Here is a 23383-nt window from a genome sequence, read left to right as displayed (position 1 = left end):
ATTACTAAAATCCTAGGCGTGGGTGGCAAGCTAAAAGTGGTGGTGACGTGAAGGGAGGGGAGAGACACTCATCAACTGTGAGACCCCTCCCTCTCGGACCCTCCCCTAACCAGGACTGAAACCTAGATCGTCATCTGCTCCATAAATGGTGACCCTTCTATACCATACTTTTCTTGAGTACTTTAACACTTGCAAACAGGCCACTGCTTACGTTGTTGCCTTTCTACGGAAGGAACACTTTGTACTGTGGCGATTTCCGTGCTTCATTAGTGCATTAATGAATCTAAGAGTTTTAATGATTTCCAAGATTACGGAAGGCATGAGATCATCAACTATATGATTAACCAAATTATGCAACAAATTGAAAAAATCGTAGAAGTTGCAGTATCAATTTTGTTTGTTGACGATTAGTTTCGAGTCCTAATCTCGTTAGCAAATCATGCACTAAGATATGCAATACCATCCATTACGACGGCCACATGATTGTTCATTTTAGTTAAACACATCATTGAAAAGTAGTGCAGAAGTGGACTTCATTCACCTAATTGTTGGATAAGTTGGTAAACCTAGAAGAGTTTGTGCTATGCATATTAAGGACCTAAGAGGAGGCACAAACTGTAGGACGAAACGCAGAAGCAGCATAAAAAGTTCAGTCGACAAAAACGTTCTACTGCCATAGATATAGAAATACTACACCAGTTGAAGGTGGGGGGACACCCGGAGTGCTTTCTCGCATAAACGTAGGTTACAGTACACTTGTTCGCCCACTGCTTGAATACTGCTCACCGGTGTGGGATCCGTACCAGATAGGGTTGATAGAAGAGATAGAGAAGATCCAACGGAGTGCAGCGCGCTTCGTTACAGGATCCTTTAGTAATCGCGAAAGCGTTACGGAGATGATAGATAAACTCTAGTGGAAGACTCTGCAAGAGGACGCTCAGTAGCTTGGTACGGGCTTTTGTTGAAGTTTCGAGAACATACCTTCACCGAGGAGTCAAGCAGTATATTGCTCCCTCCAACGTATATCTCGCAAAGAGACCAGGAGGATAAAATCGGACAGATTAGAGCCCACACAGAGGCATAACGACAATCTTTCTTTCCACGAACAATAAGAGACTGGGGTAGAAGGGAGAACCGATAGAGGTACTCAATGTACCCTCCGCCACACACCGTTAGGTGGCTTGCGGAGTATGGATGTAGATGTAGAAAATAAAGCGATACAATAAAAGTGGCTTGTTGCTGTATTTCTTTTATTATTTCAGTATGTGGCCATGGGGTCCAACCACAGTTAAGGTGGAAAGTGTTAAATATACACACTGACTTCTTGACCAACTGTCTGGCAGAAGAGGCAACATTTTAATACTCGTAGTCGAGGTCCATGCGTCACATTCCTTTGCAGGCGAAATGAAGATACTTGCCGTCTGAAAGCTGTCACACAATTAGCAAGTGTCAGCAGAATTTGTCCAGAGTGCCGGTTCTGGAGCGACAGCCGCCCGGCGCTGGAATCCGGCCAGTTCCAGAGCTGGGACGGCCACAACCTGTTGCACGTGGTGGAAGCCGCCCCTGGCGACCGGTCGAGCCGGCAACCGCGCCGGGCCGCGGCGCGGAGAAGACGAGTTAATTAGCACGGGGCTCACGTAATAAATGGGAAAGCCTGTAAATCAATTTCCCGCCCCTCGCGTCGCCAGGGGGTGCGAGGCGCGAGTAATTGGTGGGGAGGGCGCAGATTGCGGCCGAGGTGCGCACCGGCCGCCAGGGGGCGGGGCCCGGTGACGTCACGGGACCCCACACGTCGACCGGCCGGCCCTACCGTTAGCGGTCGCCCTGACGGCTCTCTCAGGCAACCACTGACCTACAGGCGTCGCCCCCAGTCCCGAGACGTGCGTACTGCACTTCACTAGAGTCACAGTCAACAATCTGAGCCAAAGGTATTTCCTCGCTGAACGAGTCAACCACACACGTATTTCTCAGTATAATGAAGAAGAAAATGTAAAAATAAAAGATTCACTATACGGCATGACAAGTCGCAATTGTAAACTGCTGATCAGAACGTATACGTGAGGCTTTCTGTAAGTAACGCAACACTTTTTTTTTTCCTCGGCTAATTTCGATTACAATGTAAGGTAGCAGATTTTGCACCTTACATGATGCTAAATCAGTAGTAATACACCGAATAATAATTGATAATTGGCCCACCGGTAGGAGAGAATGGACACAGAAAAGGAAGTTGTGTGTGTCATGTCAGACTAACGAGATGGGCTCAGAGGCTGGAACACGGCCGGAACCCCTAAGGAAGGTGTTTATGTCATGTAAAACTAACGGGATGGCCGCGGCCGGACCCCTTTGTCGGCTGGCACTTCAGACCACCAAAGACGTTCGGAGAGGCTGGACCATCACAACAAGAAGCGAGAAGGAGCTATATGCGAAAGAGATAAAGACGATTTCGCGCCACAGTGGAAAATTTGCGGAAGGCTGTGATGGGATGGGCGCAGAGCGCGTAGAGATACGTGTTAAAAGTTTGGCGGCAACAGTAACCGTGGGAGAATGCTGTGTCGTGGTTGAGTACAAACGCGCACGGATACATGGAAGTCTGTGTCGTGATTGGCTACCAACGCGCACGGACCCATGCGGCGAAGAACGGCCAGGTTTGCAAAAACTCTGAAGGAGGACTCTGGGGACGGCTGTGTAGGAGAGCAGTCGCGGTGTCTGGCTGCCCTGCTTGGAGAGCGTGGAGAGAAGTAGGTTGGAGGAGTTACCGGCATTGAGTCCAGTGGTTACTCTCCGAGTCTGAACAGTTTAGAGCATACGACTCCACACACGTAGCATTATCTGTTCCTCTGAGGAGAGGAACAGATATGTACTAACTTGTGGTGTTTATATGCAATCTGAAGCGTACCTTTGCTGCCGCGCACTTGAGTCGACCAACTACCCTTGGCATATGTGCAAGCAGCTTGAGTATTGACTTGTGGCGGACTCGTTGGAGATTAAAGCCAAGCTCGCTCACGGGAAAGACGGCACCACGACGTTGGCTGGGCCGACCGTCGTAATCATCACGGAGAATTACGGTGATATTAGCAATCATCAGCCAAAGTAGGACACTGTAATTCTACATGAGTTCGCATTCCGCTAGCTCTTTGACTGTCGCTCTCTGAGTCTGTGTCCGTCCAGGCAGAACTGCAATAGAGTCACTTGTGGGTTCAGTGTTGACTTAAGTAGTTAGGAAAAGAGGATACATTGTGCCAGTGATAGGATAGTTAGGTTAGAGAGTGTATTGTATTGTCATGTTATGCTAGAAATATTGCTCATCCCGTTCTGAATAAATCTTAATTTGGTATCATATGCTAATCTCCGCATTATTGATTTCGTAGCTAGCAATCACCATATTTCTGTTTAATAATTAGAGTGTAATGGTAATTTCGATGCAAATGATACTGGGGGCATAACCGCGAGTTTAAACAGAGCCAACTTAAGCCAGATAGCAACTCAAGGTCGACAAAGACTACCAATAGATATTTTCCAATATATCGATAATTTTACAATAAAGTCCCCGTACGTTGCAACAAAATACGGAATCTGTTGTGGGACACCGTGGAATAACATCGCTTCAGCCCCCCTGTAGTTTCATGAAGTTCCGATAGCAGGCGGCGCTATACATAGCCTTCAGAGTGGTGTCTGTAACACAGATACGTTCCAAGCAAAGAGCTTGTAACACCGAAAATGCAGGATGCATGGCACCTGCTACCGATATATAATATTTTTTAATTGTATGTAAATATTTGTAATTTAAATGCTTTCTTTTAATAGGTAACGACATTGCTTCACTGTATGTGTACATTTAGGTAGAAGTCTGTTGACGTTTCATTGTATTTATCCGTGTTTTACTTATAAACTCTGGGAAAAAGCCAAAGGAATTGTTATTTGTGTCAACTAGCAACGATAACAGCAGTGCTGGTGCGCTGTAATATCTTTGGGTAGGGGGTTGTTGTGCAGAGTTCGCGGAGAGAGCGAGAGACGGGTTCCAGCGCTTGTGGTGTGCGGAAGTGTGGTGTTAACGCTCTCGCAGTAGGGAGTACCATTTCGGCAGCATCATGTACGCGCGCCGGCCAGATGACTAGTAGCAGGAGGAAGGACAGTGGACGGGCGGAAGAGGCTGTATTAATTACGATTGCCCATTCCTGTAATTAGCTGTGGTCCCAGAAGATGCTACCGTCCTCAACAACAGCAGCAGTTCCAGCAACACAGATTCGTCGTCGGCTCCGAGTTTCGTCGCACGCACAGCACTGAAGTAAGACTGTTCATTGGTAGAAAATATTAACGGCTAACCCAGCAGGCCAACTAAATGTGATTTGATTAATGATCTTTATTTAAATAATAATCAGTTAAATTCGGGGCGATTGTGTCCTCATTGCCCCCAGACATTGTTACCACGCAGAGTCCTTGTTCCATTTTTGCCTTATATGCAACCAAAGTTTGAGAATCTATCACTGGAAAAAAAAATCCAAATCTAAAGAAAATGCACAAATTAAGAGTGCGGAAGTTTTATATATTTTACATATAGCTGGGAGCACATGGCTGTTTGGTTTGGTACGTATTCTAGTATTTAATTCTGTTCAAGTCAGTAAAAAAGGCTCACTTGTTCAGACAATAATATGAAATCCAATTTGAAAATTAAGTAACTGCAAAGTACTAAGTGCTTGCCTTTCTCTAAATTTCTTTGATGACGTTATGTCGACGTCTCTGAAAGTCATTGTTCACGTAACGAAGTTCAATACTAACATACAGTTTGGCTGGCTCTGAGCACTATGGGACTCAACTTCTGAGGTCATTAGTCCCCTAGAACTTAGAACTAGTTAAACCTAACTAACCTAAGGACATCACAAACACCCATGCCCGAGGCAGGATTCGAACCTGCGACCGTAGCGGTCTTGCGGTTCCAGACTGCAGCGCCTTTAACCGCACGGCCACTTCGGCCGGCTAACATACAGTTTAAGTGGATATTTTCAAATCATTACTCGATTGCCTTTTTCAAAATTTAATGAGAAACTTAACGTAAAAGTGAATTCTCAGTTTTCTTTATCATTACATACTCACTTAAAATTAGTGTAAAAAAACGTGACAACCTTCAGTTGCCACGTCTGTGTTTAATAATAAATATTTTTCTTTCATATCATCTTGTACAGGATTATGGATGTAAATCGCCCTAGTGGGCTGGCGACCGCAATTATTTCCTTTTCGTTCATTAGTGTAACTTTTGGATTCATGATCACTTGTACCCCTTTTCTGTCCAGTGTTGTTCGTGAGTTAATGCACAAAATAACTTTCATTTTTCCTAATTGTAGCCCTGTTTGGTTTAATTACTTTTTTACTTTTAGTAGACTTTTCTATCAGAAAAATTGGTTGCACACTTTCCCTCTGCTTATCGGTATTACTTCTTCGGGAAAGATGGCCTTACGCAATTAGAAAAATTCCATTAGGTATACACGCGATCCACCGTCATATTTTATATCGCAAGCCGAATAGGCCGATTAGTAAGGGGGGGGGTTACAAGCTGTCATTTATTTTATTTTGGCGGAAAGCTACAGCATCGTAGATATTCATAGGCGCTTGCAGAATGTCTACGAAGATCTGGCAATGAACAAATGCATTGTGAGTGGCTGGGCAAGGCGTCTGTCATCATCGCAACAAGGTCCCACAAACCTCTCCAACGTCTTGCATGCCGGCCGGCCACACATTGTGTGACTCCTGCAGTGTTGGAACGTGCGTACACTCTCATTCGAGGTGATTGATGGAACACAATCAAAGAAATCGCTGCTAACTGACTCTCTGGTAATACTGACGCACTTGTCCATCAGTTGGGGTACTCAAAGGTGTATGCCCGCTACGTTACTTGCCGACTCACAAAAGAACATAAATAGCAACAAGGAACTACTCATGGGGAATTGCTTGGAGAGAGGAGAGGAGATTTAGTGTTTAACGTCCCGTCGACAACGAGGTCATTAGAGACGGAGCGCAAGCTCGGGTTAGGGAAGGATGGGGAAGGAAATCAGCCGTGCCCTTTCAAAGGATCCATCCCGGCATTTGCCTGAAGCGATTTAGGGAAATCACGGAAAACTTCAATCAGGATGGCCGGAGACGGGATTGAACCGTCGTCCTCCCGAATGCGAGTCCAGTGTGCTAACCACTGCGCCACCTGGCTCGGTGAATTGCTTGGTGTTACGAGGGTGATCGTGACAATCTTAGGCGAACATCGTCACAGGCGATGAGTCGTGGGTTCACCACTTCTAACCGAAAACAAAATGGCAATCCATGGAGAGGCGCCACACCAACTCTCCTCCGCAGAAAATGTTCAGAGCAGCGCCCTCAGCCGGTAAAGTCACGACGACGGTCTTCTGGGACACTAATGTTTGATGTTCTCCCTCATGGTGCAACGATCAGCTCCGAAGTGTACTGTGTTAGCCTCAGAAAATTGAAGAAACTACTTCAGCGTATTTGTTGCCACAAAAATGTAAACGAACTTGTCCTACTCCACGACAACGCAAAGCCTCACACTAGTTTATGCACCAGAGAGGAACTCGCAAAGCTTCATTGGACTGTTCGTCCTCATCCACTCGACAGCCCAGATCTCTCACCTTCCGAATTCCATGTGTTTGAACCAATGAAGGACGCACTCCGCAGGAAAAAGTCCGTGGATAATGGAGAGGTTACTGATGCAGCAACACGTTGGCTCCGAGGTCGACGAGTAGAATCTTACCATGCAGACTTACAGGCTCTCTGTAGCATTGAAAGAGATTATGTTCAAAAATATGGTTCTGTAGCCAACAGATAATATGCTACTGTATATTTGAATTCTCAATAAAACCAACCTGCTTTCAGAAAAAAAAGTGTAACGTTACTTATTGAATGCTCGTCGTACTTACGGAATAGTCGCTCCTCTGAATGACTGTCGGAGCATACAAGGTGACTTGGATAGTATTTCATTTTGGTGTGATGAGTGGCTGCTCGTTCAAAATCTAGAAATAATAAGTCAATGTAGATGATATGCAAAACAATCCTGTAGTGTTCAAATACTGTATTTGTGGTGCACTATTTGATACAATAACGTCTATAGAATATAAAGGAATAACATTGCTAAGCGACATGAAGTGAAACGAGCACGTCAATTCGGGTGTAGGAAATGCGAATGGCCGACTTGGGTTTGCTGGGTGAATTCTAGGAAACTGTAGGTTATCTATAAATCATACCGCGTAGGGAACATGTTTGAGACCGATTCTTGAGTAGTCGGATTAAAGAAGGAGACCGAAGCAAGTCTGAGGCGTGATGCTACATTTGTTGCTGATAGGTTCAACTATCACACAAGTATTACTCAAGTGCTCCGTGAACTCAGATGGGAATCCCTGGAGGGAAGAAGAATAGAAACACTGATGAGAAAGCTCAGAGAAACGGCATTTAGGACAGACTGCGGACCGATCTTAGTGCCACCAACGTACGTCTCTCGTAAGGCCCGCATAGACAAGGTAAGAGATATCAGCGCTCATACGGGAGCATACGCATGGTCGCTTTGTTCTCCGTTTGGAGCGGCCGAGCGGTTCTAGGCGCTACAGTCTGGAGCCGCGCGACCGCTACAATCGCAGGTTCGAATCCTGCCTCGGGCATGGATGTGTGTGATGTCCTTAGGTTAGTTAGGTTTAAGTAGTTCTAAGTTCTAGGGGACCGATGACCAGACGTTAAGTCCCATAGTGCTCAGAGCCAATCGATTTTTTTTTTTTTTTTTTTTTTTTGCAAATGGAACAGGGAAGGGAATGATTAACAGTGTTAAGGGTACCCTCCGCCATTTGCCATATGGTGGCTTGCGGAAGATGTAGAAATGAGAGACATACTGGACGAAACCATCTGGTTTCGGAAATGCCTGGTAACTAAAGCAGATAAAACGAAAAGGACTGCATCATTCTAGCAGATATTGACCGAGGTACAGCATTCGACGATGCAAGATGAATAAGTTGTTGCAGTATATGACGCTAGTCCTATTCTTTAATGGCGATGCCAGAGCTGGTTTGGACTATCCGGCAGATTGGAGGTGATGTTCGGCCTCGAGATGTCAGACCACACTGCATTCCTTCAAAAAAGTGGAGAATACTTGGCTGCGTGATGGAATGACGTTCCCAAGGGGCAACAACAACACCATCATTCACAGTCCAAACACTACACTTTACTTAATAAAACGTGCAGAAAAAAGTGACAAAACATTGAACCACTGCATGTTAAGTGAGTCAGGAGACAACAATGCCGACCAGGATGGCCGAGCGGTTCTAGGCGCTACAGTCTGGAACCGCGCGACCGCTACGGTCCCCGGTTCGAATCCTGCCTCGGGCATGGGTGTGTGTAATGTCCTTAGGTTAGTTAGGTTTAATTAGGTCTAAGTTCTAGGGGACTGATGACCTCAGAAGTTGAGTCCCATAGTGCTCAGAGCCATTTATACCATTTTTAGATAACAGTGGCGAATTATTGCAAGAAAACCGTACTACAATGTTTTGGATTATCTGTGATAAATGGTAGTAGCTTCTACATGAAATTCTGTATAATTTACAGCTGTTAATTTAATGAATTATTAAATGTAAGAGCAAACAGAATTCAGAAACTTAAGAACTTTTTTTTAAATCTGTTGGTACCTGCATCAAGAAATGAAAAGTCTAATTTTTTAAAACCAAATGAATGGAGTAGTTTGCTAAAAATATTCATGATTAAAATTAACAGAACCAAACAAGATACGACAATAACAGAATGTCTAAGCAAATTGCTTAGTTGTCTAAGACTCGGTATGGAGGTACAGTGCAGTTGAAGTCTAGAAAGGACGCCGACGCTACTGCCCGCCAAACAACGACCACGTCCGTGCGGCAGGGCAAGTTAACAGCCGGCCAGACCAGACAGAGCACTACCGAAATCTATAAAAAGCTAAAACTAATGTTAGATTACGCAATTACTGGTCGATTAAAACACGAAGAAATATATCGGTAGAAAGAAGCCCGGGGAGAGGCGCTATAGATTGGCTAGGCCAACTGACAAGGTCGAATTCTAATTAAAATTTGACAGTAGCCACAATAAAATTGACTTAACGGTTAATAAACCACATTGAAGAGCTCATTTCATAACAGGCCAGACAGAGAAGGACTATAACAGCTGGCCTAAGTATTTCGCCACCTAGCACCAAAATTGGGCGACTTTTCAGGGAACTGTTACTATGATAAGCAATTAAAATAATTCAGCCTGCAGCTAATAGTCTTTACGTAAGGATAAATAGTAGACCCCTAGAAGTCCAACTTTATACCATGTTCATCCTTAAGTCGTGGTTTACTGACAACTATGAACTCACGATATAACAAGCGGCCAGAAAGCTTAATCAATATGCTTACTCACAGCTGCTTATAAAATTAACAAGGAAAGATTTACACTATGTGACCAAAAGTATCCGGACACCCCCAAAAACATACTCTTTCTCATTAGGTGCATTTTGCTGCCTCCTACTGCCAGGTACTCCATATCAGCGATCTCAGTAGTCATTAAACATCGTGAGAGAGCAGAATGGGGCGCTCCGCGGAACTAACGGACTTCGAACGTGATCAGGTGATTGTTTGTCACTTGTGTCCTACGTCTGTACGCGCGATTTCCTCACTCCTACACATCCCTAGGTCCACTGTTTCCGATGTAATACTGAAGTGATAGTGGAGTGGAAACGTAAAGGGATACGTGGAGCACAAAAGCGTACAGGCCGACCTCGTCTGTTGACTAACAGAGACCGCCGGCAGTTGAAGAGGGTCGTAATGTCTAATACGCAGACATCTATCCAAACCATCATACATGAATTCCAAACTGTATCAGGATCCACTGCAAGTACTATGACAGTTAGGCGGGAGGTGAGAAAACTTGGATTTCACGGTCGAGTGGCTGCTCATAAGCCACACATCACGCCGGTATATGCCAAACGACGTCTCGTTTGGTGGAAGAGGCGTAAACATTGGACGATTGAACAGCGGAAAAATGTTGTGTGGCGTGACGGATCGCGGTACATAATGTGACGATTTCACGGCAGGGCGTGGGTGTGGCGAATGCCCGGTTAACTTCATCTGCCAGCGTGTGTAGTGCCATCAGTTAAATTCGAAGGCGGTGGTGTTATACTGTGGTCGTGTTTTTCATGGACGGGGCTTGCACCCCTTGTTGTTTTGAGTGGCACTGTCATAGCACAGACCTACATTGATGTTTTAAGCACCTTCTTGCTTGCCACTGTTGAAGAGCGATTTGGGGGATGGCGATTGCATCTTTCAACAAGATCGAGCACCTGTTCATAATGCACGGCCTGTGGCGGAGTGGTTACACGACAATAACATCCATGTAATGGACTGGCATGCACAGACTCATGATCTGAATCCTATACAACACCTTCGGGAAGTTTTGAAATGCTATCTTCGTGCCAGACCTACCGACCGACATCGATACCTCTCCACAGTGCAGCACTCCGTAAAGAAAGGGCTGCCATTCCCCAAGAAACCTTCCAGCACCTAATTGAACGTATGCCTACGAGAGTGAAAGCTGTCATCAGGACTAAGGGTGGGCCAACATAATATTGAATTCCAGTATTATCGATGTAAGTCATTTTCAGTCAGGTCTCCGGATACTTTTGATCACATAGTGTATAAATTTCCAGACTCTTAAAAACAACCCACAATAAGACGGTGTTACGGCCTGCACCACAATATCAAATATTCAAAATAATTAATACTCATAGATTCATTCGGACATAGTAGAATTTCGAGTAGCCACAGCCGTTGACCTATTCTGATAGAATGCTTTGCGGCCCAACACACAACATCAACAAACAACTGAACAATCGCAGGATCCATATTAAAGGTAAAAACTTTAATTCAGTGAGGCAATGTTCAGTCAGCACCTCCACAAGGAAACACCACAACATAAAACAGGGTATCAAATTGACGGTCTCAAATCCGCGTATCAGGTTGTCCCTCATAAGCTTACTTTCCGAAACATAGCCAGGCAGGCACAAACAGTGGACACTGTTCAGTCACTGTTGCGTTCCTTGTATTAAACTTCGCTAGGCGCCCAAAACATTCGCCTTCTTCAAGAGGTTCACGGCTTCACCAACTAACAGAAAGCGCTTCGTGGCCACTTCCTTCACGCCACAGTTATTCCTCCGACCCCATACTGCTTAGAGCCCAATTCCCGAGGCTCTGCTGTCTTGCTACAAGGCGCACTAGGCCAACGACGGCCACAAAACTGCACAACCAACAAGCGAGAGAGCGATGGTGGATCTGTCTTCTCACCACCCTTCTAAATGGGCTGTGGTTGGTAGACAAAGGATTAGAGTTTAACATCCTGTAGACATCTCAGATGAAGCAAAAGCTCCGCTTACGACCTCTTCAAAGTATCCATCTCAGCATTTTCATAGAACGTTATAGGGAATCATGGAAACCTATATCTGGATGGCCTAATAAGGATTTGAACTGAGGGGCTTCCAAAGGCCAGTTTGGTGGACTGATCACTGCACCAATTCGCTCGGTGGCTGTCTACAATGATGTCCTAGGGGCGAGTGATTGCCCGCTGATGAAAAACCCTTCCAGCAGCTGTTACACGTGCACATTTGAAAAGCTCTGCCAGGAAGCGTCACTGAGGTGCGTTATTAGTGTGAGCAGGAACCAGCAAAACAAAGTGCCTGCTTTCTGCTCCTGAGTATGAGCATCTGAAAAATTGGATGAAAAAAAAAATCATGGAATTTCGTTGTCCCTGTAAAATCGAGGAGTTCGCTGATAGTCCATGTGGTTTGAAAGTCTACCCTCATCTTGGTAACTGAAAATCCTGAAAAATTCAAGACAAATGCTCATTAAAATTTTGATACACGTTTTACCATGACTTTCAGCGACTTTTCAGGGATGATTCCCTTATAATGCAATCTGACCCACAAATTTTAATGGCAAAGGTAGTGCTTTCGCAGACCCAATAGGAATGTCATTTAAAAACTTCTGTAAGAATAGATTAATAAATTTTGACAAGCAAAACTGTTGCAACAACACATGACTCTTCAATAAACTTCATCTTGTAGGCAAGCCTGTGCAAGACAATCTGAAAATGCTGCGAAAGAGAGCAGACGCGTGTGCGGCGAAATTGTGCAAGTGCATTTCTTAGCAAAACAAAACAGTTAAAAAGTGACCACTTATCAAGAGGATACCACTTCCTGGTGTAAACTCACAAAACCATGTGGTTACCAGTTCAGACAAAGGAAAAACTTTAATGTAACGAAAAGAGAAACACAAATTGTGATAGAAATATATTCTAATGTTGAAGTATATTTTGTTGAATATAGATAACCCTATGTGCGTGATTACAATTTGTTACAAATACAGCGCAACTATTGCCAGTTATGTCTGAATACTAGAACTATAGCATTCGCGACACACAAACACCAGGCTATGAGTGGCTTCCTATGTGCCCACGATATCTTCTACGAAAGTTTTCCCGCAGATCACCTGACTGGCTCCCACTGTCCAAAGAGATATTCCATGTGTGGCTACACAGATATGATTGTCACTCACAGCCAGACAGTGCTACTATACTTTGGAAGGGAACAGTAGACTGGCGTACAGCACACACTTGTGCATTCATTAAGTAAGTCAGCCTGGATCGTCGACACCTTTCAAACTGGAGGAGGCAAGTGGTGATTTCCCTGAGGTAGAGTGGATGTTTCATTTTAAAGTAGTTTACATTTTGGATGTTGGGTATTAGATATCTTTAGTAACAATCAATGTTACTTTTCCAGTATGAGAAACCTAAAAGAAAGTATGTTATAGTGTGCAGGTGTGGAACTGTGTTTCAGAACATTCCAGAGAAGTGTCGCATTTTAGTTCATATGTACATGTTCGGTAGGAACATGCTTCAGTGCTTTAAGAGTGGAGCATTTATCATCTTCCTTTAGATTACCTTTTGAAGTTGCTGGTTGCCAGCTGGAAGCTATTTTGAATTGTTAGCGGTGTATATTTTTCACTTTTTTACCAGTCCAGCGACCTAATTTCGGAATTTTCCTGAAAGTAGTTAGAAAACATGAGGTAGGTTGTGACAGTTTTGGAGCAAAGGATACCACCACCACCCCTGCCCCTCCATCCTATATTGTTCTGTTAAGTGCTTTTCCTTGTTCCCATCCCGCTCTAGTGACTGTTGACTGGTTTCAAGGTGTTTGAAAGTAGGGCAGAACAAAGGGCACCAATATTTCTTTCCCACTCTTTTCTTCTGGAGCAAATGACAATGCCACATCCCCTGGGTTTCCTGACTCTGGAACAAAGGGTATTGTTGCATCGTGGGTTTTTCCATTCTTGGACAAAGAAGAAAATATAAACACTCACAGATACAGAGCAATGGCAAATATTACCACTACACTACTGTGAAGCAGGAAAAAGACGAACACATCCAACAATATCGAAATAAAGCACACAAAATGACTAGATGAGAGTGGTTCTTCACAACAAAAAATCATGAATATATTTAGTGTTAGTTAAAGTGCTGTGTCCTAAAATCTGCCACGTTTATGTGCAAGAAAGGATAAGAACTAATGCTGTTCAGTAGTAAGTTGAAATATGTCAAGTGTTTGTCATCCCAGCAAACAAAACCGTAACAAGAAAGAAAAACTTATTTTTATACTGACCACTGAAGATGGTTTAGAATAAAGCGAAACACCTTTGGTCTTAATAAGATTTTAATTACAGCTACATAAGATGATATTTAACCTATACAACTCGTTTTTGAGAAACTGTGGAAAAAGAGACGAAAAACCGAAGAAGACGACATGTATAGATTTATTTGTTGGGTCTCTTTTTTCATGAAAAGGGATTTCAGATAATATGTTTTTCTTACACAAATATAAATGTCCTACATATTAGACTCTACATAATATTTGTTTCAACATGGAAAAGATACGAAAAATTATATATACAGAACACTTACAAAAAATAATTTAACATTGTATGGAAATGCATACAGAAATATGTCTCACTGGTTAACAGTTTTCCTACAGTTGATCCACTTTTACATTTTATTATTGCAAAAGGGTAGAACAGCTGTAGCACAGCTTATAACGTTGTAGTACTATTGACAGATCATTCACTCATGTACTTTAATTACAGTTGACATGGGATAACTTTTGCAGTTCCTCTGTGAGACATAACATTAAATTAAATATGTATGACCTTCTCTGATATAGCCAGCAGCAGCAAATGTAATCTAATGTGCAGAGAATGTCTGCAGTACACACAAGGTGGGTGGAAACAGTATAGCTCATACTCAAAATATATAAATACGCATGCACTCAAAGATTTTTATGTTTATTGTAATTTCATTCCCCTGCCCCATATGGGCCGGGGAGCACTGGCAGCAGCACGGTCCATTGCTCTTCAGCCAATTGGCTTTACAAAAATACAGGAAGGTGATTACATAAAAAGGGCGAATAGAAAGAAAGGACATAAAAAACAGAGTAAAGGGAGATGATGAGAGTTAAAATATACGCTAAGATGGGGACATGCACTGGGGGGACAGTTAAAAATTGGCATAAAGTTAAAAGAACATAACCGGCAAATCAAAGGGCACTTAAAAAACACTGGAGTCAAACACATGGATAAAAATCACACAGAGCAAGACACTTAAACAAACCACTGGAAATGACAGAGAACTCATGAAGAATAAAAAACCTCTTGTAGGGACCTGCCAAGGGACTGGAGGCTGGAGAGGAGGGAAAAAGAGGGGAGGAAGATGGGGTGGGGGCAATGTGGAGTGGGAGGAGGAGGAAAAAAGGGGGCAGGAGGCACACCAAGAGGCAGGAGATGGGCAGGGAGGGAGATGGAAGACAAGGCAGGAGGGAGTGCAGAGACACTGAAGGGGAGCGCAGGAGAGGGAGGGTGTGTGGGAGGGGGACAGCTGCTCAGGAGAAAGGAGGGGTAGGAGAGGGAGCCCTGAGGAAGAGGCAGGAGGAAGGTGGGGTTAGAGTTGGTAGGAAGGTAGGAAGGGTAGACGTCAGGGTGAAGCTCATTATCCGGGAGGTGTAGGTGCTGGAATTTGCATTGGGAAAAGAGGTGGTGTAGAGATGGAGAAAGGGTGGGACACAACGGTAAAGATGTGGCAACAGACTGGGGGGTGGAGAGGAAGGGAGACACCATGGGGTGGGGGGCATTGAGTCGGCAGACAATATACAGGGCACAGATGTGTTCAAGGAAAACGAGAAGGTGGGGGAAGGGGATGTAGTCTTAGAGGATGCAGGCAGGGGACAGAAGGCAGATACAGAAGGCGAGGTGGAGTGCATGGCGTTCGAGGATTTTGAGGGCTTTATAGAACCTGGGAGGGGTGGAAATCCAAGCAACTCTGGCATAATAAAGGATGGGGCAGATCATGGATTTGTAGGTGTGAACGATGGTGGAAGGGTGAAGTCCCCATGTCTGGCTCGACAGGAGTTTCAGGAGGCAGAGTCTGTTGTGAGCTTTGTAGTGGCTTGTAAGGAGATGGGGTCTAGGTGAGGTGGCGGTCGAGGATGAGGCCAAGGAGTTAGGTGGATGGCACAGCCATAAACGGTTAGGTAGAAATCATCGAGACACATGGAGCGGGTGGTGCGGCCTATGTTGATCGCCAGGGTCTTGGAGGGGTTGATACGAAGGAACCACTGGCTGCACCCAGTGGTGAACTGGTTAAGCTGAGTTTGGAGGGTACTTTGGGACCATGGAAGGGTAGGATAACGGAAGGCGGTATCATCAGCAAATTCGAGTGAATGAACAGGTGGGGTAGGTTTAGGCATATCGGCAGTGTACGGGAGATAGAGGGGAAAGGACGGAGTCTTGGGGTACACGAGCGGGGGGATAGAAGGTACAGAAGTTGAAATTGTTGAAAGTGACATAGGAGGGACGACGGGAGAGGAAGGAAGCAACGAGATGGACGAAATTGATAGGGGGAGCATGGATTTTGAGTTTGAAGAGGAGCCAAAGATGCCAGACACGGTTATAGTCTTTCTGGAGTCACTGGAAACAAAGATAGCCGTGTGACGGGAGTTAAGTTAGAGGGAAAGAAGATTGGTAAAGTTAAGGTGCTGTTCGTCGACTGAGAAGGAAGGCCGGAAGGTGGTGCTGGTTAAGGTGGCGATGAATAACGGGAGAGGATGGTCTCGAAGACCTTACTGAACACGGAGGTGAGGCAGATGGGACGATAGGAAGAGGTATCTCACAGATGTACAGGATGAGGCATTAAAAACTGTTCGTCGCAATATTTGGCGAAATATACATCGGATTAAAATAAAGTGGTGATAAACCTTGTCCTCATCGAAGAGGGACGTCCATTATCAAACGCTCGACCCCTCTGCACCATCTCCAGGGGCGGGAGGAGAGGGTGACTTGGAAATGTTAAACAGAAACCCGTATTTTTATTGCAGATTTGGATTCTCCGTGAAAAAACATGTTCCTTTTATATGAAACATTTCTTACGTTTCATGACAGATGGCGCTGTAATCGGCAAACATAGAAATGAGGTTACAATAGTTGCAAAACGGTACTATCTCAAACAAATACACACCTGATTAGGACAATCGAAGTATTTTTTCTAAATATTTTATAATGCTATCATGTGACACCTCGCACAATCTAATAAAGCACAGACCGTGATCATGTGCTCACTCCGCGATCAGATCCTTCAATGATTCGGACAGCTTGTCCCAATTATGTCTTCCTGTTTAATGTATGTTTTTCTATGGCCGAAGAGCGGCATAGATAGGCCGCTGCTGGCCTACCTTTATGTAAAGGTTTGAAAATCACAATAAAGAAAAAAAAAACTTGTCGCAATTGCTCCACGATGTTAATGACTGCAGAGAGGAACGATATCATTGCTGCGCCCGTTGAGGCTCATAGAAATGTTGACGAAGCTTGGCAAAGGTATGCTACTCTGCTTCCCGATAGGAATGTTCCGTCTGTAACGACTTTTCACGGCATTGTCCGCCCGTTTACTGAAATGGGAATTGTTAAATCTAGAGGAGTCCCACAGCGGCCTGTGACTAACGAAAATAACACAGTGGATGTCTTAGCTGCGGTTGCAGTGAATAGTCACATTAGTTCTCGGCAAATAGCGCGAGGTTCAGGAATTTCGCAAAGAAATGCTCTGCGCATACTCCATGCACACAAATAGCATCCATTTCATTTATTGCTGCATCAAGAACTGCATGATGACGATTATCACAATCGCCTGAATTTCTCCAACTGGTTAGAGGTACAACTGGCAGTCAATGATAATTTCTTTTCACAAACACTTTTCTCTGATGAATCAAATTTTACGAATCGTGGTCAAGTGAGTCGTCATAATATGCATTATTGGTCAGTGGAGAATCCCCACTGTGTAAGGCAAGTTGAAAATCATCGCCATTGGAATGTCCAAAGTTTGGTGCGGTATTATTGGTGCGCAGAAAATTGATAACTGATCAAATGTACAGCGACATTATGGATAATGTTTTTGAGCCGTGGCTGGCTAGCGTCATGCCTTGCTTTTTTATCATTGGTTGCAGTCCAGTGGTATCTTATTTCTTCTTCGGTTACCGCCATAGCTTTGCTGTCTTCTCTCCGTGAGTGGTAGCAGCAGCATGTATCGATGCTAGTGCTGCTTTACTATCTTTGGTGCGGCTGATATATTTTCCAGGTGTGCTGTATGTGGCAGTCGGTCGGTTGCGGTAGAGCAACAAGGAAGCCTCCGTGGCGCGTGTCAGGCCGGAGCCGCTGGTGGCGTGCACGTGCGTTTGGAGTTGTGAGGCGCTTCTTGCGAGGTTTACGAAGTTCGTCACCCACCGATCCTGAACACTAAAGTTGAGTGCTTACTTATCCTACTATCAAGCCTCAACTGCTATCACATCTCTTCTAGAACTGCAGCTGTCTTCTTGTGTGGTGGTTAACTTAATTTAATTCATCCCTTCATTAATGAAGTGTACCAGCGGTATCTTCTGCCTTGTGGCCGTTGACGTTCCGATGACCTGCCCTGGTCGTTGACGTAGTTTTTGCCAGTGTATTTTCCTCGTCGTGTTGATGCTGTCCAGCATGGCGTGTAGTTCGACAGCTGAGGTGTTGTTGGTAGTTTTGGGCGGTTATTCTGACTTGGCTGCATTGGCCACCGGTATCCAGAAAGTTGTGCTATTGACAGCTTGTTGTCGTTTTGCTGGTCGAGTGGAGCAGAACTGATCTTCTTGGTTGGTTCGTCGGCTGGCTTTCGGTTGGGTTGCCTTCCGGTTAAGAGGTTGTCGGTCTGGCTGCCTGTCTCACCTAAACGTGCGTTAGTGTTACCTTCCCAAGCCGATCCTTGGAACCTTCTGAGCATCGCTCCTTGTGTTTTACATAGTGATTTCCTTTTTAGTTTTGAGTACTATGTGAGGGCTTCAGCCGAGTTTTAGCTTATTAAAATTGCAAGACTGTTCTTCTTAGGCCTTAAGCCAAAAAAATTTTTTGTTGTTGTTTTGTATGTAGACTTCAGCCGAGTTTCAGCCTTTCAAAATTAAAATTGAAAATTCCTTGTGCCTAGGCCTTAAGCCGTAAATTAGTTTCAAGTTGGTATGTGGACTTCAGCCGAGTTTTCAGCCTTTTACAATCAAAAGTTAAAAAATTTTGTCTCAACCTTAAGCCGTAAGAAATGTTTTCTTTATGAGGACTTCAGCCGAATTTTACACGAAATATTTTAAGATAAGGACTTCACCCTTTTCAAATTGAAAGCTCTTCTTCCTAGACCTTAAGCTCTTAAATTGTTTTGTTGATATGGGGCCTTCAGCCGAGTTTTCAGCCTGTTTAGATTAAACTTTGAAAATCTTCGTCTTACCCTTAAGCCGTAACGCTGTTCTTGATTAATGTGAGGCCTTCAGCCGAATTCTATGGGAAAAATTTAGCTAAGGCTTTCAGCCTACATATATTGAAGATAAATTTTTTTTTCTAATGAAGTGAAATATCCATAAGATCTTCTGTACCTCAATTACTTGCTTAGGCCCTGTGCCTTGGATTTTCGATGTAGCCTTCAGCCGATCTAAATTAAATCAAAGGAGGTCTTTCGTTAAAACGTTGAGCGTTTTGATTCTTGCTTGTGTGATTGTGTGTTTTAAGAAATAAAGTTTATATGTTGAGTGCAGCTGACAGTAACTTATTTTGGCCCCTTTCCATAAGTATAACCTAGCCCAGGTATTTCAGTTTTACCCATACTAATGGACGCTGTTCCACTTCAAAGGAAACTGGATATTTGGTTTCAGCACGATGGATGCCCAGCGCTTTATTCACGACTAGCTCAAGAAGTTTTGAATCTAAACTACCCGGGTCGATGGAATGGACGAGGTGGTCCGCAAGCATGGACCGCGCATTCACCCAGTTTGACTTCTGCCGATTTTTTCCTGTGGGGATGTACCAACAACCCCCGAAGATATGCAGCAGCAAATTCGCAATGAATGTGCAAACATTAGCCCGGAGACACTAATACCAAAGACGTTCAATAAGTAATGCCCCACGTATTTTTCTTAGAAAATATTTATTGTTAAAAATCAGAATTTGGTGACAATATACAACAACGTGTTTTGTGTTTTGTCCGTTTCCTGTCTTTCTACGTTGTCTCCACTACGTTCTATGGGCGTACGCCAACGTTGTGGAAGAACAAGTATTCCCTGATGGTAAAAGCTCTTGTCCTGTAGGCGTAGCCATGTTTTCATCGCATGGCTGATACTCTCGTCATCTGCAAAGTGTGGGCGTGCATTATCGTGTTGGAGCACGATTTCTGCTGGATTCTTGTCCACTCTAAAAAGTCGTAAACGGTTCTTGAGTTTATTCAGAGTCTTCACGTATATCTCTGAATTGATGGTTGACCCTCTCGGCATCACATTCACGAGAATGACGCCATCGCAATCCCAGAAGTCAGTCACGATAAATTTTAACTTTTCCAGCAGAGGGGGTTGTCTTGAATTTCTTCTTTTGAGGTGAATGAGGATGATGCCTCTCCATGTACTGCCTTTTTGTTTCCACCTTTCGTCCCCCTTAACGATCCGTGACATAAAGGCCTCACCGTTTGTCTCTAAAATCTCCAACAATTCAGATGAAATGGCCTTTCTTTGAATCTTGTGGTCCACTGTGAGCATTCGTGGAACCCATCGTGAGCACCTCCTTGAAAATCCGAGAGTCTCGATCATTTCAGACGTACTTCCAATGCTGACCAACAACTGTAGAGCTAATTGTCGAGTTACGATGCACCGGTCGCACGAATAATGGCATCCGCACGATTCAACATGTCTGGAGCAGTGGCTGTGACGGGACGTCCCGAGCGTGGCTGATCGTGGAGCTCTCTTTCAGCATTTCCTGGGACTGTAACTTTCTTTATCCATCGCCGAACTGTACGCCTGCCAAATGCAGCATCGCCATACACTCCACACAAACGTTTATCGATGTACACCACGCTTTATTTTTCTGCACACAAGATTTCAATAACCGCATGCTGTTTGTAACGTGAGTCGTATGAAGACGCCATTTTGGCGCTGTACTACGGCTCTGCCATCTGCCAGAACGGTTCCATACTTCACCAGCGCACAGAACAAACATCCAATGTGAAGTACCAACAAGTACATTTGTCTATGTATATTAATGACTTTAAAAAAAAATGTGTGGTATTTCTTATTGAATGACCCTCGTACATGGCGGATTGTCGTTCTGGCACAGAGTTGCAATGTGCGTTAGAAACAATGGGCAACATTTCGATCATTTGCTGCACACTTGTGAGAGGCAAGGGGACTCACAGTAATCAAGCACCCCAAGACAATGAGAGGAAAGGGGACTCACGGTAATCAAGCACCCCAAGACAATGAGAGGCAAGGGGACTCACGGTAATCAAGCACCCCCAGACAGTGAGAGGCAAGGGGACTCACAGTAATCAAGCACCCCAAGACAATGAGAGGAAAGGGGACTCACGGTAATCAAGCACCCCAAGACAGTGCGAGGCAAGGGGACTCACAGTAATGAAGCACCCAAAGACAATGAGAGGCAAGGGGACTCACGGTAATCAAGCACCCCCAGACAGTGAGAGGCAAGGGGACCCACGGTAATCAAGCACCCCAAGACAGTGAGAGGCAAGGGGACTCACAGTAATCAAGCAGCCCCAGACAGTGAGAGGCAAGGGTACACACCAAAATCATGCACCCCAAAGGGAACACATTACTACTACATCCACGTTGTATTCCTGGGTAACGCTAAATGTAGTCTAAGAATGCAGTGCAGGAGGGGAGACGGTATAACATGGTATCATTTTCCAAAATATCGAATAATGTACTTTGATATTCCTAATCGGATGCGTATTTTTGGGAGATATTACCGTCTTGCAACAATTGTCACCGCATTTTCAGATGTGCCAATTACAGCGCAATCTTTCATACAAAAGTTACATATTTTTTTCACGGAAAATACAAATTTGCAGTAAAAAATAGGGGTTCCTATTTAAGATTTCCAAGTAACTCTGCCTCCCACCCCTGGGGGTGGTGCAGGAGGGTCGAGCTTATGTTAATGGATGTCCCTCTTCAAGGTGAACCGCGTTTGTTACCGCTTTTTTTTTAATCCGATGTTTATTTTGCCAAGTATCCGACGAACTGGTTTAAGTGCCTCACCCTGTATACACGTATATACACACACTTTGGTAAATGAGTCATACTACTGTACATACACATACACATATTCACCAAATGCAACACACATGCATACACTCTATCACAGCGGTGAACAGTTCTGCACATGGTGGCTCTGAGCACTATGGGACTTAACATCTGTGGTCATCAGTCCCCTAGAACTTAGAACTACTTAAACCTAACTAACCTAAGGACATCACACCCATCCATGCACGAGGCAGGATTCGAACCTGCGACCGTAGCAGTCGCGCGGTTCCGGACTGAGCGCCTAGAACCACTAGACCTCTGCACATGGTATGGTTCCGATTCCACCAGGACAAATGACTTGCTTGTCGACATGTTGCAAGCAAACCGATTCTCAGTTGCACTTCACGTCTTTGCACTTGAATATTGGCCTGCTGCATCATATATGGAGGGGTTGATGAAGTAGCACCAACACGATGGGATAGGCATGTCACAAAGTCTTCAACCATGAGAGCCAGTTAGACCACGCACCATACACCCTTAGTCCTTCTGCCTCCTGTTTCTGTATGCATAGAGCCGGCCGGTGTGGCCGAGCGGTTCTAGGCGCTTCAGTCTGGAACCGCGTAACCACTACGGTCGCACTTTCGAATCCTGCCTCGGGCATGGATGTGTGTGATATCCTTAGGTTAGTTAGGTTTAAGTAGTTCTAAGTTCTAGGGGACTGATGATCTCATATATTGAGTACCAGAGTACCATAGTGCTCAGAGCCATTTGAACCATTTTTTGTATGCATACTTTTTGGAGCAGGAACCTGTAAACTCCACAATCACCAACCAATTTGTGACGCCTTTTATTAGACTGATGATTTTATTGTTAGCTGGATTATTGCCATAAATGTTGTCTGCAACATATCCAGACATGCTGAATGCATCAGAGGGCCAGATTATTGCTTCATATGGGTAGCAACCCTTCACTCAATAGATGAAGGTGTCGATGTCCACATACAATAATTTTGGATTAGCAAAACCTCCGCCGACTTATAATGGAAGTAATACATGCAGAGTTTAGAAATTCTAATGTACACATACCAATATAAAAAGAGTTTTTAACTCTGTCGAAACCCCAGCCATCTCCAGAGCGACGAAATCTTTGTAGAAGATTGTGTCCTATTTAAAATTAGGTCTGACGATATAATCTGCTGTGCTGTAACTCCCATCCCAGTAGGTTACCAAATGAATCTGCTGATATTCTCTAACATTTTTTCGTGCATTCTTGGGTTATTTGTTGTGGCGTGCATTTGGGCATATTGACAATGTCCCCTGTGAATATTTCATTCAAAAACCAACAGCGTATCAAGTTCTGTCAAGTGTTGAAAATTGATACATGTCTTTTATAACATGGTGTCCGACGAAAGTCCTGACACAGTAGAGTTACGGGCAGGATCCAGATCGTACATTTCCAGGTATACACTCCAAAATCCTTCGAAAAGTCTACAAATAAGCACACATACACATTGATATAAAGCTTTGCATATTCCTCTAACTGTAACTCGCTGTGTGGCCAAACTACACATCTGATAAGAGTGCCTCAATGTGGTGTGTCAAACAATGTGATTTCGTTGAGTTTTTCCGTCGAATTATATTCATATGGCTTGTATTACCTTCAGGGTAAACTCATCAAACCACTCAGCCATGGAGGTGCCCAATGATAACTCACCATTATCGC

At 44.2% G+C, this 23383-nt stretch overlaps 1 non-coding gene across 1 annotated transcript; it reads right to left on the bottom strand.

The window, feature by feature from the left end:
- Positions 1–6123: 6123 nt before the first annotated feature.
- Positions 6124–6196, bottom strand: Trnaa-cgc (transfer RNA alanine (anticodon CGC)). Its single transcript has one exon. It is a non-coding gene; the product is annotated as a tRNA-Ala (tRNA).
- Between the last annotated feature and the right edge of the window lie 17187 nt (positions 6197–23383).

Source organism: Schistocerca cancellata, chromosome 2 (assembly GCF_023864275.1).
Source record: "Schistocerca cancellata isolate TAMUIC-IGC-003103 chromosome 2, iqSchCanc2.1, whole genome shotgun sequence".
Taxonomy (NCBI): domain Eukaryota; kingdom Metazoa; phylum Arthropoda; class Insecta; order Orthoptera; family Acrididae; genus Schistocerca; species Schistocerca cancellata.
The sequence above is the reverse complement of the archived record's forward strand: the minus strand, read 5'-3'. Positions and strand labels throughout refer to the sequence as shown.